Here is a 13,687-nt window from a genome sequence, read left to right as displayed (position 1 = left end):
ATTAGCGTGATAATAACTACCTAAAATAACAAGAAACATGTTTGGAGAAATTTTATTTGACGTGTACTTTGAGTTGTTAGTGTCCCTTCGGAGGGAATCGCCTTGTTGTTAACAAATACTTTCCGGGTAGAAAACCAGTTTTCGCCCAGAACATTTAGATTTAACATTTAACATTTAGATTTAGCGTTTAGATTTAGATTTAGATTTAATATTTAGATTTAGATTTAGCATTTAGATTTAACATTTAGATTTAACATTTAGATTTAACATTTAGATTTAGATTTAATATTTAGATTTAGATTTAGCATTTAGATTTAACATTTAGATTTAGCTTTAGATTTAATATTTAGATTTAACATTTAACATTAGGGTGCCACATTTAATATTTAGATTTAACTATTTAATATATTTCTAAGTTAACAAATATTGCTGTAAATGTGGTAAAACGTGACATTAAAAAATTCACAACACTTTTTTTAAACATTGTTTGAAGCTAAATGTGGCAAAATGTTGATGTTATTTTCAGCGTGAGCCACTTTACAAACGGCACCCCATATTTTGCAAGAACACGGTCACAACATTCAACTTTATTGTGATTATAGTATAATCAGTGTTAGGGTTCAACTATGACTACAATATAGAAGATTCTACCAGTATAGGCAGTGGTGTAAGTGTGGTATAAATAATGAGTGAATATGACTAAATATGAATACACTATGGGCCAGGTATGAGCAGTATAGACTAGTAAATATATAAATAGTAAAAGTCAAATACATGTTAAGTAATGTAGTAAGAATGTGCAAGTATGTTACACTACAAATTAAACTAATGTGAATGTAAGGCTGTGCAAGTATGTTACACTACAAATTAAACTAATGTGAATGTAAGGCTGCTTCACGTGCAGACAGAATATAGTGCCAGCAGCTGCATAGCTGTAAATATATTGAACAACAAACATCTGCCAGCAACAGAGAGCTATGTGTGAAGGGGGTTAATATGCCTACTGGTGACTAGTTCAATAGACAGGTCACTAATAATAGGCTTGGAACTGTTTACGTGAACACGTTAGTTTATTAGAAACAACAACATACATTACGACATAACAGCAACAGAGCTTTAGCATTAAATCTAAATGCTAAATCTAAATCTAAATGTTATATGTTAAATCTAAATGTTCTGGCTGAAACTAAATATTTAGCTAATATGCAAATTCACACTGCTGGTCACCGGAAGTGCCAAAATAAAAGCTCAAAATGGTCAGACTGTGTTTATAGAATCAAATAACGAATTAAAACCAACTTATCGGGGAAATGGACACTTGAACATACATTAGCGTGATAATAACTACCTAAAATAACAAGAAACATGTTTGGAGAAATTTTATTTGATGTGTAACGTTACTTTGAGTTGTTAGTGTCCCTTCGGAGGGAATCGCCTTGTTGTTTACAAATACGTCCGGGTAGAAATCCAGCAGAGTTTAGCTACATATATATATGAATATCTCACATTTTTCACGTCACTCTATCACCGTTTAGACTAATCTGGTGTTTGTAAAGTCTATAAACACAATGATTGAACAAACATTACTATCATGTTCTGAAATTAATAACGTGGTTATCGTAGATTAGCGGGGTTAACCGTTAGCTGTTAGCCCCGTTAGCGGTGTCTGTAATGACTCATTAACTCTAAATGGTCCGTGAAAAAAATATTTTTTTCCAGCGGATGTCTTAGTTACAACATGATTGAGCTAACTGAAGTAGTTTCATGTCGTATCCGACAATGGGAGGCTTTTAACAGATGACGTCCTGATGTTAGCTTTGCTGCTGCGGCCACTGATGCTTTCTAGACATCGTGATTTCCCAAAACTGAATAAATACCACACATCGCAACACAAAACTGCTTTGCTAGCTCAATCATGTTGTAACTAAGACATCCGCTGGAAAAAATATTTTTTTCAGGGACCGTTTAAGAGTTAATGAGTCATTACAGACAGTGAGGGAAAGGCGCACAATTGTAAACCATACCGATATGTTACTGTTGTTTTGTCACAGAACGTAGTGTTTTCATGCGTAGTTTAAACGTCAGACCCGTGGTCGATGTTTTAATATAGAGCCCAGTTGAATGTGACTGAGGTCCGCTAGATGACAGCGGTGTCAGCGCTCATGTGTTTATGAGCGCTGACACCGCTGTCATCTAGCGGTGTCAGCGCTCATAGATAATAAACGTGTGCGTGAGCGCTCAGGCTGCCCCAGAGAGCAGCCTCTCTCGGGTACTCCTTTTAAACTCGTCGCTGATATCTCTGTAGTGGTTAAATATGAAATGTAATTCGTTTGGGGTATGTCTAATGGGCAATTTTCAGTCTCAGTATAAGATATATGCTTATATTATTAAATGTTGTAACATGTTATTGTTCTTTGCATTCTTTTGCTTATTTAGGCCTATGTGTTTTTACCATTCAATAATGATTTTAAGAATTTATTGTAATTTATTTATTGTATTTAAAGATTAATTGTATTTATTGTAGTATTTATTCAACAGCATTTTAAATATTGATTATCTGATATGAATTGTATACCTGATGTCTGAAGTGTGGCTGAATAAACTTTTCCTATTCACATCTGACCTGTTTGATCCCATTTATATTGATGAGGACAGACTATATGAGAAACTGCTGTCAGTGTAATCCAGTACAGTTCAACAGCACCACAATCTACAACTCAACACTTCAATAAAATGTTAGACTGAATATTAAACTGCTGTTGTTTTTTCTAGGTGTTCCAACTGTCAAGTCTCCATAAAAATGTAGACAGAAAGCATAATGATGAGACAAATGCAGTGATGGACAGTAACTAAGTATATTTACTCAAGTAGCTACTTTACTTAAGTAAAAATTTGATGTACTTTGGGTATTTCCATTTACTTAGAGGGAAATACTGTACATTCTACTCAAGCTACATTTATTTGATAGCTATAGTTACTTTTCAGATAGTTTGTTTTATATGTTGTTGTTTCATATTTACAAGTTGCTGTGTGTTGTTATAGATTAGACTAGTACACCAGTGAAAGGTGTTAAAATTAGTTTTACCATGACAACATTTAAACGCTGCTTACATGTAGCTGACATTGATCAATTAATACTCAAAACATATTCATGCATATGATGATCACAACACTTGAAATTGGGTCACTCTGCATCATGAGTACTTTGAACTTTTAATTTTAGTCCTACATTTTGCTGACAATACCCAGATACTTTTACTCAAGTCAGATTTGGTATGCAGCACTTTAACTTGTGACTGAGTTTTGTTCTTTGTTGTGATATTCCTGGGTACTTTGTCCACAACTGGACAAACATATCGAACAGACATGCAAGCATCGCACGTCTCATCCTCAGCCTCATCCTCATCCTCATTCTCTGCTGTCTTTCTGGGATCTGCCTTCTTAGCTGGGCAGCCTGCAGATACAGCAATCCTGCTGCAATAACTGCGCCAAGACGCCTTCTCCGATCCATGTCCGTTATTGATTTTTGATTTCCATATCGCCAATGCTCACGATCACAATAACCACCAACTCTCCACAAACTTTCCCCCTGCACTTGACTTTTGATTGTAATCAGAAGCCAGCTGCGGGGAAAAGGTTTTAAAAGACATTTTATGAAAATATTTTGGCTATTTATATATTTTTGTGAGTCAGTTATATATGTTGAAACGTTAATTTCTTACAATGACAATGAAAAGACGCAGGGCTGGGCTGTGTTTATATTGTTTTATTCTAAATGCATGGATACAACACAGTGCAACAGCCAAGGCGAGCGGAGGTGGTGACATCATCAAGTTCGCTGCTGTTCCAAAAGCAGAAATGACTGTACTCCCGTCCTCCCGTTCTCGGGAAGTCCGGACTCTCGCGTGGACTTACCAAGTCCGAACTGCCGAACTTGAGTATTGAGAAACGGCTCCAGAGAAGCGCAAGATCATCTGCTAGTTAGGCGACGAGTGCGCCAGCGAAGTGAAATTGGTTTTATATTCGACATTCGCTTGTTTTTTTCTGTTTCTAACCTCAATAGCGTCATGAAAACTGCACCAATTTCATCCAGGTTGGTATTATTTTGTAGAGATAAGTAAGCCAGACATTTCACAGGTCTCATCGACTCACCAACCTCAGTGGTTGTGGCGAAAACTCAAAGGAACAACGCTGAATGTCCTTCCGAGTACCGTTCGGCAGCCGGAGTGTTTAGGGACCGTCGTAAAATTGCAATCTCTGATTTTTCAGTCCAGATAACCAAAAAAATAATGACAACAACACACAAATACTGTCATTACGAGAAAGCTCCCACAGGAGGTTATTATTCACTCATACTCAATCGTGCCACCATATGGTCAGATATTAAGCATTTTATCTTTTGGCTAATAACTCATGAACCGTGAGGTGTATCAAAACAGTATTTGGACAGTACGTTCCTTGGATATCCCCAAAACAATTAGTATTCATTGAGCATATTTTCTGAATATTTCTCCCTTTTATTTTGAAATAGCTCACAGGAATTTCAACCTACAAACACCATTCTAGTTGTCATCTGTTTGTAAGCTCGGTATTGATCTTTCACAACCATTGTCTCCCAGAAAATCATGTGAAATCATCCCAGAAACAATTAGTATTCATTGAACATAATTTATGAATATTTCTCGCTTTTATTTTGAAATAGCTCACAGGAATTTCAACCTACAAACATGATCCTACTTGTCATCTGTTTGCAAGGTTGGTATGGATCTTTCACAACCATTATCTCCCAGAATATCGTGAAATCATCCCAGAAACAATAAGTATTCATTGAGCATATTTTCTGAATATTTCTCGCTTTTATTTTGAAATAGCTCACAGGAATTTCAACCTACAAACATGATCCTACTTGTCATCTGTTTGCAAGGTTGGTATGGATCTTTCACAACCATTATCTCCCAGAATATCATGTGAAATCATCCCAGAAACAATAAGTATTAATTGAGCATATTTTCTGAATATTTCTCGCTTTTATTTTGAAATAGCTCACAGGAATTTCAACCTACAAACATGATTCTACTTGTCATCTATTTGTAAGGTTGGTATGGATCTTTCACAGCCATTATCTCCGAGAATATCATGTGAAATCATCCCAGAAACAATTAGTATTCATTGAGCATATTTTTGAATATTTCTCGCCTTTGTTTTGAAATACTTCTCTGGAAATTCAACCTACAAACACCATTCAACTTGGCATCTGTTTGTAAGCTCAGTATTGATCATTCACAACCATTGTCTCCCAGAAGATCACGTGAAATCATCCCAGAAACAATAAGTATTCATTTAGCATATTTTCTGAATATTTCTCACCTTTGTTTTGAAATACCTCTCTGGAATTTCAACCTACAAACACCATTCAACTTGGCATCTGTTTGTAAGGTTGGTATGGATCTTTCACAACCATTGTCTCCCAAAAAATCATGTGAAATTATCCCTGAAACAATTAGTATTCATTGAACATTATTTATGAATATTTCTTGCTTTTATTTTGAAATAGCTCACAGGAATTTCAACCTACAAACATGATCCTACTTGTCATCTGTTTGTAAGGTAGGTATGGATCTTTCACAGCCATTATCTCCCAGAATATCATGTGAAATCATCCCAGAAACAATTAGTATTCATTGAGCATATTTTCTGAATATTTCTCACCTTTGTTTTGAAATACCTCTCTGGAATTTCAACCTACAAACACCATTCTAGTTGTCATCTGTTTGTAAGCTCGGTATTGATCTTTCACAACCATTGTCTCCCAGAAAATCATGTGAAATCATCCCAGAAACAATTGGTATTCATTGAACATAACTTATGAATATTTCTCACTTTTACTTTCAAATACCTCTCTGGAATTTCAACCTACAAACATGATTCTACTTGTCATCTGTTTGTAAGTTTGGTATGGATCTTTCACAACCATTGTCTCCCAGAAAATCACGTGAAATCATCCCAGAAACAATTAGTATTCATTGAACATAATTTATGAATATTTCTCACTTTTACTTTGAAATACCTCTCTGGAATTTCAACCTACAAACATGATTCTACTTGTCATCTGTTTGTAAGGTTGGTATGGATCTTTCACAACCATTGTCTCCCAGAAAATCATGTGAAATCATCCCAGAAACAATTAGTATTCATTGAACATATTTTCTGAATATTTCTCACATTTGTTTTGAAATACCTCTCTGGAATTTCAACCTACAAACATGATTCTATTTGTCACCTGTTTGCAAGGTTGGTATGGATCTTTCACAACCATTGTCTCCCAGAAAATCATGTGAAATCATCCCAGAAACAATTAGTATTCACTGAACATTATTTATGAATATTTCTCGCTTTTATTTTGAAATAGCTCACAGGAATTTCAACCTACAAACATGATCCTACTTGTCATATATTTGTAAGCTCAGTATGGATCTTTCACAACCATTGTCTCCCAGAAAATCATGTGAAATCATCCCAGAAACAATTAGTATTCATTGAGCATATTTTCTGAATATTTCTCACCTTTGTTTTGAAATACCTCTCTGGTATTTCAACCTACAAACACCATTCAACTTGGCATCTGTTTGTCAGCTCGTTATGGATCTTTCACAACCATTGTCTCCCAGAAAATCATGTGAAATCATCCCAGAAACAATTAGCATTCATTGAATATTATTTAAGAGTACTTCTCGCTTTTATTTTGAAATAGCTCACAGGAATTTCAACCTACAAACATGATCCTACTTGTCATCTGTTTGTAAGCTCGGTATGGATCTTTCACAGCCATTATCTCCCAGAAAATCATGTGAAATCATCCCAGAAACAATTAGTATTCATTGAGCATATTTTCTGAATATTTCTCACCTTTGTTTTGAAATACCTCTCTGGAATTTCAACCTACAAACGCCATTCAACTTGGCATCTGTTTGTAAGGTTGGTATGGATCTTTCACAAACATTGTCTCCCAGATTATCATGTGAAATTATCCCAAACAAAATAAGCATTAGCATATTCCATGAATATTTCTCGGTTGTCATTTAGATCTGTATGTTATATTAACATTTTTCAATAGTCTCAGATGACATATTATCATGATCTTATGACTATTTGCCATAATTTTCTTCCATACATTACCTTCCACTCCTGAGAAGTAAGCAATAGTGACTTCATATGCCAGGCTCTCACCTGTCTTTGTTCCGTAAAGTGACAGACTACTGTTCCAGACTGTTTGAGACTACATTACTTCCATTAACTCCTGAGCGGTAAGCAATAGTGACTTGAAACATAATTTCACGGAGGATTCCTGTACCAGGTGCTCGCCTGTCTTGGTTCCATCAAGTGACAGACTACTGTTCCAGACTGTTTGAGACTGCATTACTTCCATTAACTCCTGAGCGGTATGCAAGAGTGACGTGAAACATACTTTTACGGAGGATTCCTGTACCAGGTGCTCGCCTGTCTTGGTTCCATCAAGTGACAGACTACCGTTCCAGACTATTTGAGACTGCATTACTTCCGTTAACTCCTGAGCGGTAAGCAATAGTGACTTGAAACATACTTTTACGGAGGATTCCTGTAGCAGGTGCTCGCCTGTCTTGGTTCCATCAAGTGACAGACTACCGTTCCAGACTATTTGAGACTGCATTACTTCCGTTAACTCCTGAGCGGTAAGCAATAGTGACTTGAAACATACTTTTACGGAGGATTCCTGTAGCAGGTGCTCGCCTGTCTTGGTTCCATCAAGTGACAGACTACCGTTCCAGACTATTTGAAGACTGCATTGCTTCGTTAACTCCTGAGTGGTAAGCAGTGACTTCAAACATACTTTTACGGGATTTATGTACGAGATGTTCACATGTCTTGTTTCCATAAAGTTACGGACTACCATTCCAGACTGTTTCAGACTGCTTTACGCTGTCAGTGTTAAATTTTGTGCCTTTAAACATAATTTATGAATATTTCTCGCTTTTATTTTCAAAACCTCTCTGGAATTTCAAAAGAGCCAACAGAACCAAACAAAACCAAACCACACCAAATCAAACCAAACAATGCTGGGGTGCCTGGAGAAACCAGCCATCCAGGAGGGAGAGAGAGAGCCATCTTTGAAAGGCCATGCCTTTATAGTTGAGGCCACAGGTGGAGTGGATCTCCCTGATGAGGTGGGAGGGAGAAAGGCAGGGAGACAGGCAGGGAGAACCTGGGAAGGGAGGAGCACAGTGAGGCCAGCAAAACACAAAATGGCCAAGGGCCATCACAGATTATATATTTAAAAATACATTTTCAATGTCAATGTTGAAAGTTTTCTGACACATAATACCTTTTTGAAATCAACAGAGGCCACACTGCCATTTTGATGAGACTGCAGTGTTTTCCTCACAAAAAAAAATCACATATCCAACAGTATTACATTATGGCCTTATATGTTGTGTTATCATATTTACAATTGTATACCTAAGATCAGATCTTTTTTCCAAAAGTATCCATTTTAGGTGCTGCTTTACACTGCTACTCAGCATCATTTAAATGTCAAACTTTTTTTAATAGATTATTGTTTTAAGTATACTCACCCATTTTGTGGTTTGGCTCTGTCCTTTTGAGTACTTCTGGCCACAACTAGAGCAGTGGTTCTTTTCACTGAAGACTGAAATATTGTAATTTTATAAACTATCTCACGGTTGATTTCAGAGTTGGTAAGTAATGGATATGAAAATCAATATACAGGTCTATGTAAGTCCAAACATTTTTACAGAAGTTGACATTACTGACTGTATTAGACATGGACCCCATGACAACTCCATTAAAATGAAGCTCAAACATCTATGGTGGCTGGATGCAGTATAGGTCATTGATCCTGACAATAATAATAATAATAATAATAATAATAATAATAATTAGAAAATTCAACAAACCAGAGCACTGCAGAGTAGTCTTTGCCATGTTTATCCTGAGATCTTTTAGGCCTTTTTGCAATGTGGATATTTGGATTTGCTGGGGGACAAGAGGAAAAGCCTCCACCACATCTTCAGCCATCTGTTTTGTCATTGAAATACAGAGTAGACATAAAATGTCACTTTTTAGATGATGAAATGAAGGTTGTCATGTTAAAAAAACGAAACAAATTTTTGCAATATTTTTTTCCATATTCAGACAATTGAACTGTGGATTACAAGCTCACCTTCATGACAAAAACACCACAGCTATGCCCATCTTTTTGGATGCTGTGGTTGATTGTAGCGGGCTTCCATTTAATACCCACCCAATCAGTCTTCTGATGCCAGTTCTGCCGCATGTTTAAGTACTGGCTGTAGTGATCGTTGAAAAATGTAAACAAAAAATTAGCCGTACTGTTATATTCTCATAATTTGCTAAAAAGAGAGAAAAGAAGCGTTGAAATTATTAGTACATACAGATAATTTGATATTTTTGGCTGTAAAATAAAAAAATCAAAATTAAATAATATGCAATTGTGCATACAGTTGTCCGGTATCAGGTGGTACATAGTAATATGCTATTAAAATTACCACACCCTACCGAAACCGTGATGCAGCATCACCTGAGTCTTTGTCCTCAGCCTGACCCATGGGATCCATGATGTATGCATTTCCATTCGACTTGTGCAGATACTAAAAGGAAAAGTTACATGCCATTACAATTTCACTATTACTTTATCATTCAATGTGAGGCAGAGTGTATATTTTATAATACTTACCAGGAATTTCCAGTGGTTGTTTCCTGCATTGATGGCCCCTATCACTCCGTCGTAGTTGTCAAAGTCAACCTTATACAGTAGTAGCAAACAAAAGCATTTTTTAAGGTAATGCTTCATGTTTCTTAAGTTTAATACATTTTCATTTATAAAAATTAACTATATTTACCTTGCGCAAAGAGTGATTACTCATGTCAGACCATGCTCCAAAAACTATTACCCCAGCTGAGTAATGGTTTAAGAGGTATATTCTTTTGCCCAAACCATTCTTGTTCAGGATGGCTCTGAGGTAGCACTCGATTGTCTGAAAAATAAATTATTCCATAAATGATTTCTCTGGTAACTTAGAAAATTTATGAATGCAAAGGTGATGTTTGTTATGTAAGAAATATTTACCTCACCCAGCAGCCACTTGTGTGGTGCTAGGGAATTGAGTTCACTCTGACGAAGTGCGTAAGTGCTAGTCTTGTCAGGTGATTCAATGACAGCAACGACCACTTCACTGTCCCTTTTGCGCCAAATTTTCTGCTGTTAATGTAGAACAAGCATGCACTCTGTTATTCAAGCATGAAACATACAATCTTTTTCTTTGGGTAGACTGTTAATTTCAAGTAGCTGAAGCAAAGTGAAAAAAATAAAACTATCATTGCTGCAGCCATGGGTATGCATCTATACTTAACCTTAACTGGTGATGCTTTCAAAAACAGAAAATTGAGAGCACAATTGTGAAAAGCAATAGTGATGGGTTTGAATACCAGGAGCAGTCTTTGACTTTAGTTGAGTGAAGTAATATATAAAAAATGTAAATTGTATTGTCATTCATCGTCTTTATTAGGAATCATATCATTGTTAATTTTGGATATTGTGATAAACAATTATGCTTAAGGAATGTAACAGAGTAAGGAATTTTATTTTTCATCTGTTTTGGTTTGACACACAGATCAGCAATTTTTTCGGTTTGTTTTCTGAGCGATATTGTCATGTATCTCAATTTATATCTAAAAAATATTCCAGATTATATTGATATTTATTTTCACCAATATGACTCTGCCCTATTGAAAAATGTCATTTAAAAAAGAGACACATACCAGTTGTGCTGTTGTTGTTGTTGTTGAAGTTGTGGTTGTCTGGTCTCCCCCTTTTTGCTGGCCATCTTTGGCTGCAGATATCTATTATATTTAAGAAGTAGATCTGATTAAGTCAGAATGTAAGGGGGAGTTGTAAATTGACCAAGAGAACAGAAAACTTGTGAAAATATGGTCCCTGTCCAGTTTCTCCTGTGTACTGTCACTTAAAGATCAGGAGTACAAAAAATAGTGAAAAGACAAAGTTGTACCTGTCCAGTGTCTCCTGTCTTCTGTTCTGTTGTCTCCTGGCCATGTTTTGATATCTGTCCAGTGTCTCCTGTCTTCTGTTCTGTTGTCTCCTGGCCGTGTTTTGATATCTATCCAGTGTCTCCTGTCTTCTGTTCTGTTGTCTCCTGGCCGTGTTTTGATATCTGTCCAGTGTCTCCTGTCTTCTGTTCTGTTGTCTCCTGTCCATGTTTTGATATCTGAGGCACCATTACAATAAAATCAAGTAAATCAGAAGATAATCAAGTAAATGAAGAACATATTCAACATTTACACAGGAATATTACATATGACAAAGTAATGTCAGCATTTCACTTAAAGAGGTCTTACAATTATCTATGTTTTAGAATCTGTCAGTGTATTTTAATGACATACCTTTTTATTGGTCTTTAACCGTTGTCTTTGAATGCGTCTTTTCACTCCCATAGGAGCTGGGATCTTAAGATACACCTTTATTGATCCCATAATTGAGAAATTCCAGTGTTACAGCAGTCAAGGAAAAAGAGTCAGATTAAAGATTTCAAAATTAGACTTAAAAAACTTAAATAACTAGGCATGCAAATAAGTACAAAAATCCAAGAGTCGGCGATAAATAACAATAATAATAATAATGAAAATAATAGGAAGTGGATAATAATGAGCAGCAGTGAATGAAAATGAGCAGTGGATAAAGGGAGCACATCTAGTGCAAGTGATTGTATGTGCAAAACAGCAGACAGCTGTGGTGTCCATAAAGTGTCCTTGTGGGGAGGGTGGAAATATTTTGTCCTTTTAGGAGCTGCACGCACACTACGCTTGCCCCATTGTTCCTCAGCAAGCTCCACATGCTCTTCTTTGTTTTTCAATGGTCTGCCTAACAGCTCCTGATTGAGGCCATACTGCAGGATGTGTTCCTTATAGCGGCCATGCAGAGAGGTATGGAGCTTCCAAATGAAAGAGCCAGGCCTGAGGAAGCGTTCCTTCTGTAGAATCTGGTTCTTTGTGATTGAAAACCAGTTCTCAACATGGCAGTTAGTAATCCTTGTTTTGGTGTCTGCTGTACCAACTTTGCTTGGATCTACATCACTTGCATATCTGCATAGATCCCCCAACATAACACCTGACCAAAGTGAGAAGATCCCCATGTAATCCTGCAGCAAAACATTGATGATATCAGGACAGTAGTATGGGTTCTCCTCACAATTTCCATTTGCATCTGGTACATTTGAGTGGTCACTTTCCAGGACCTCTTCAAAAAAATGCCGAAACGGTGAGTTGGCAAGAACAGTCTTGGCTCTCTTTTGTGGCTCAGGTTGTGTCTTCATTCGCTGAGTGCTGGAATCATCCAGATTGGTCTTGCTCTTGATGCAGCCTTTGATGACCTCCAAGCTCTCTTCCACTTCCTGAGTGGAGAACCTACTTCCAAAAATCCGTCCCATGTGGCCAAAAAATTGGACTGCAGGATTCAGACTGATGCTGTTGATCAGATGTGCCGTGCAATGATTAGCAAATTCCTTCAGGCCTTTATCTTTGGTCTTCCTGGAAAAGGAAACAGAGACGGCCTTCAGGATATGCACTGAGCACAGGTGTAGCACAGTGATGCCCTTCAGCTCTTTTTTTGTAAAAGAGCCTTGGATGATTTTACACAGCATGTCAAGGTATCCCAAAATATCTTGCCTGTTGAATGCCAGCAAAACACCTTGCATTAGGGCCCAACTGTAGTCAGTTTCCACCTGTCTAACTTTATTGGCGGTGATTTTTCTGACTTTTGTCAAAAATTTCATTAGGGGAGCCGGCGCACAACACCACCTGTGGCATCAAGGAAGAGGTTCACTGGAGAAAAATTGCAATTCCTTGTTCGGTATACAAGTGGACACCAAAAGGATCCACTTGCAGATGTTGGATGTACCCTGGACAGAAAATGTAATCTGTATCAGACTCTCTCATTATTTGCTGTGTCAGCATTAGCTCCAGCAGCATGTCATCATGAAGCCTTGTGCTTCTACTTATCTCTGCTGACACAACTTTGAGGACATCTTTTGACAGTGCTCGGGTGAGGTTACCAGCAAGTAGCTCCAATGATGGTGTTTTCCCCAGCCTCTGATAAAAGGTGTTAGTCACACCACCAGTGATTGCCTTCGCAATTTTTCCTCTCTTCTTGTTGCTGGCTGGCCTTGCCCTTGTCTCATCACATAAATGTGCAACTTTACCACTTCGAGACACGTGAATTGTAATCTTTTTTGCATTCTTTGATGGTTTATTTAGCATTACAAAGAAGTATTTGGCGTTGCATGTAGAAAACATGCACACTGCTTTTATTTTGAGGTAAGGTGACGAAGTCTTTTGGCTGTTAGGTGCTCTGAAATGCTGGTATTTGAATGCAAGACAACAACAAGGGTTGTGCTTTCGAAAGCTACTGTATAGGACAGGGAACTGCCCATTGGTTCGACAGCCCATTGGTTCGACATCCCATTGTTCCGACCATATTAAACTCATTGTTCCGAAGTCCGTTCCGAAATCATCATGATGCCCTGTGGTTAAGGTCTGGTTAGGTTTAGGCACAAAAACCACTTGGTTAGGGTCAGGAAAAGATCATGGTGTGGGTTAA

The 13,687-nt window shown here is 37.2% G+C and overlaps 1 protein-coding gene across 1 annotated transcript in view; it reads right to left on the bottom strand.

The window, feature by feature from the left end:
* The window catches only part of LOC126395310 (uncharacterized), a 196,311-nt gene that overhangs the window by 4,335 nt on the left and 178,289 nt on the right, over positions 1 to 13,687 (bottom strand). The window lies entirely within an intron of this gene.

This window comes from Epinephelus moara, chromosome 9 (genome assembly GCF_006386435.1).
Source record: "Epinephelus moara isolate mb chromosome 9, YSFRI_EMoa_1.0, whole genome shotgun sequence".
Classification (NCBI taxonomy): domain Eukaryota; kingdom Metazoa; phylum Chordata; class Actinopteri; order Perciformes; family Serranidae; genus Epinephelus; species Epinephelus moara.
Note: the sequence above shows the minus strand (reverse complement) of the source record. Positions and strands in the feature narration are given on the sequence as shown.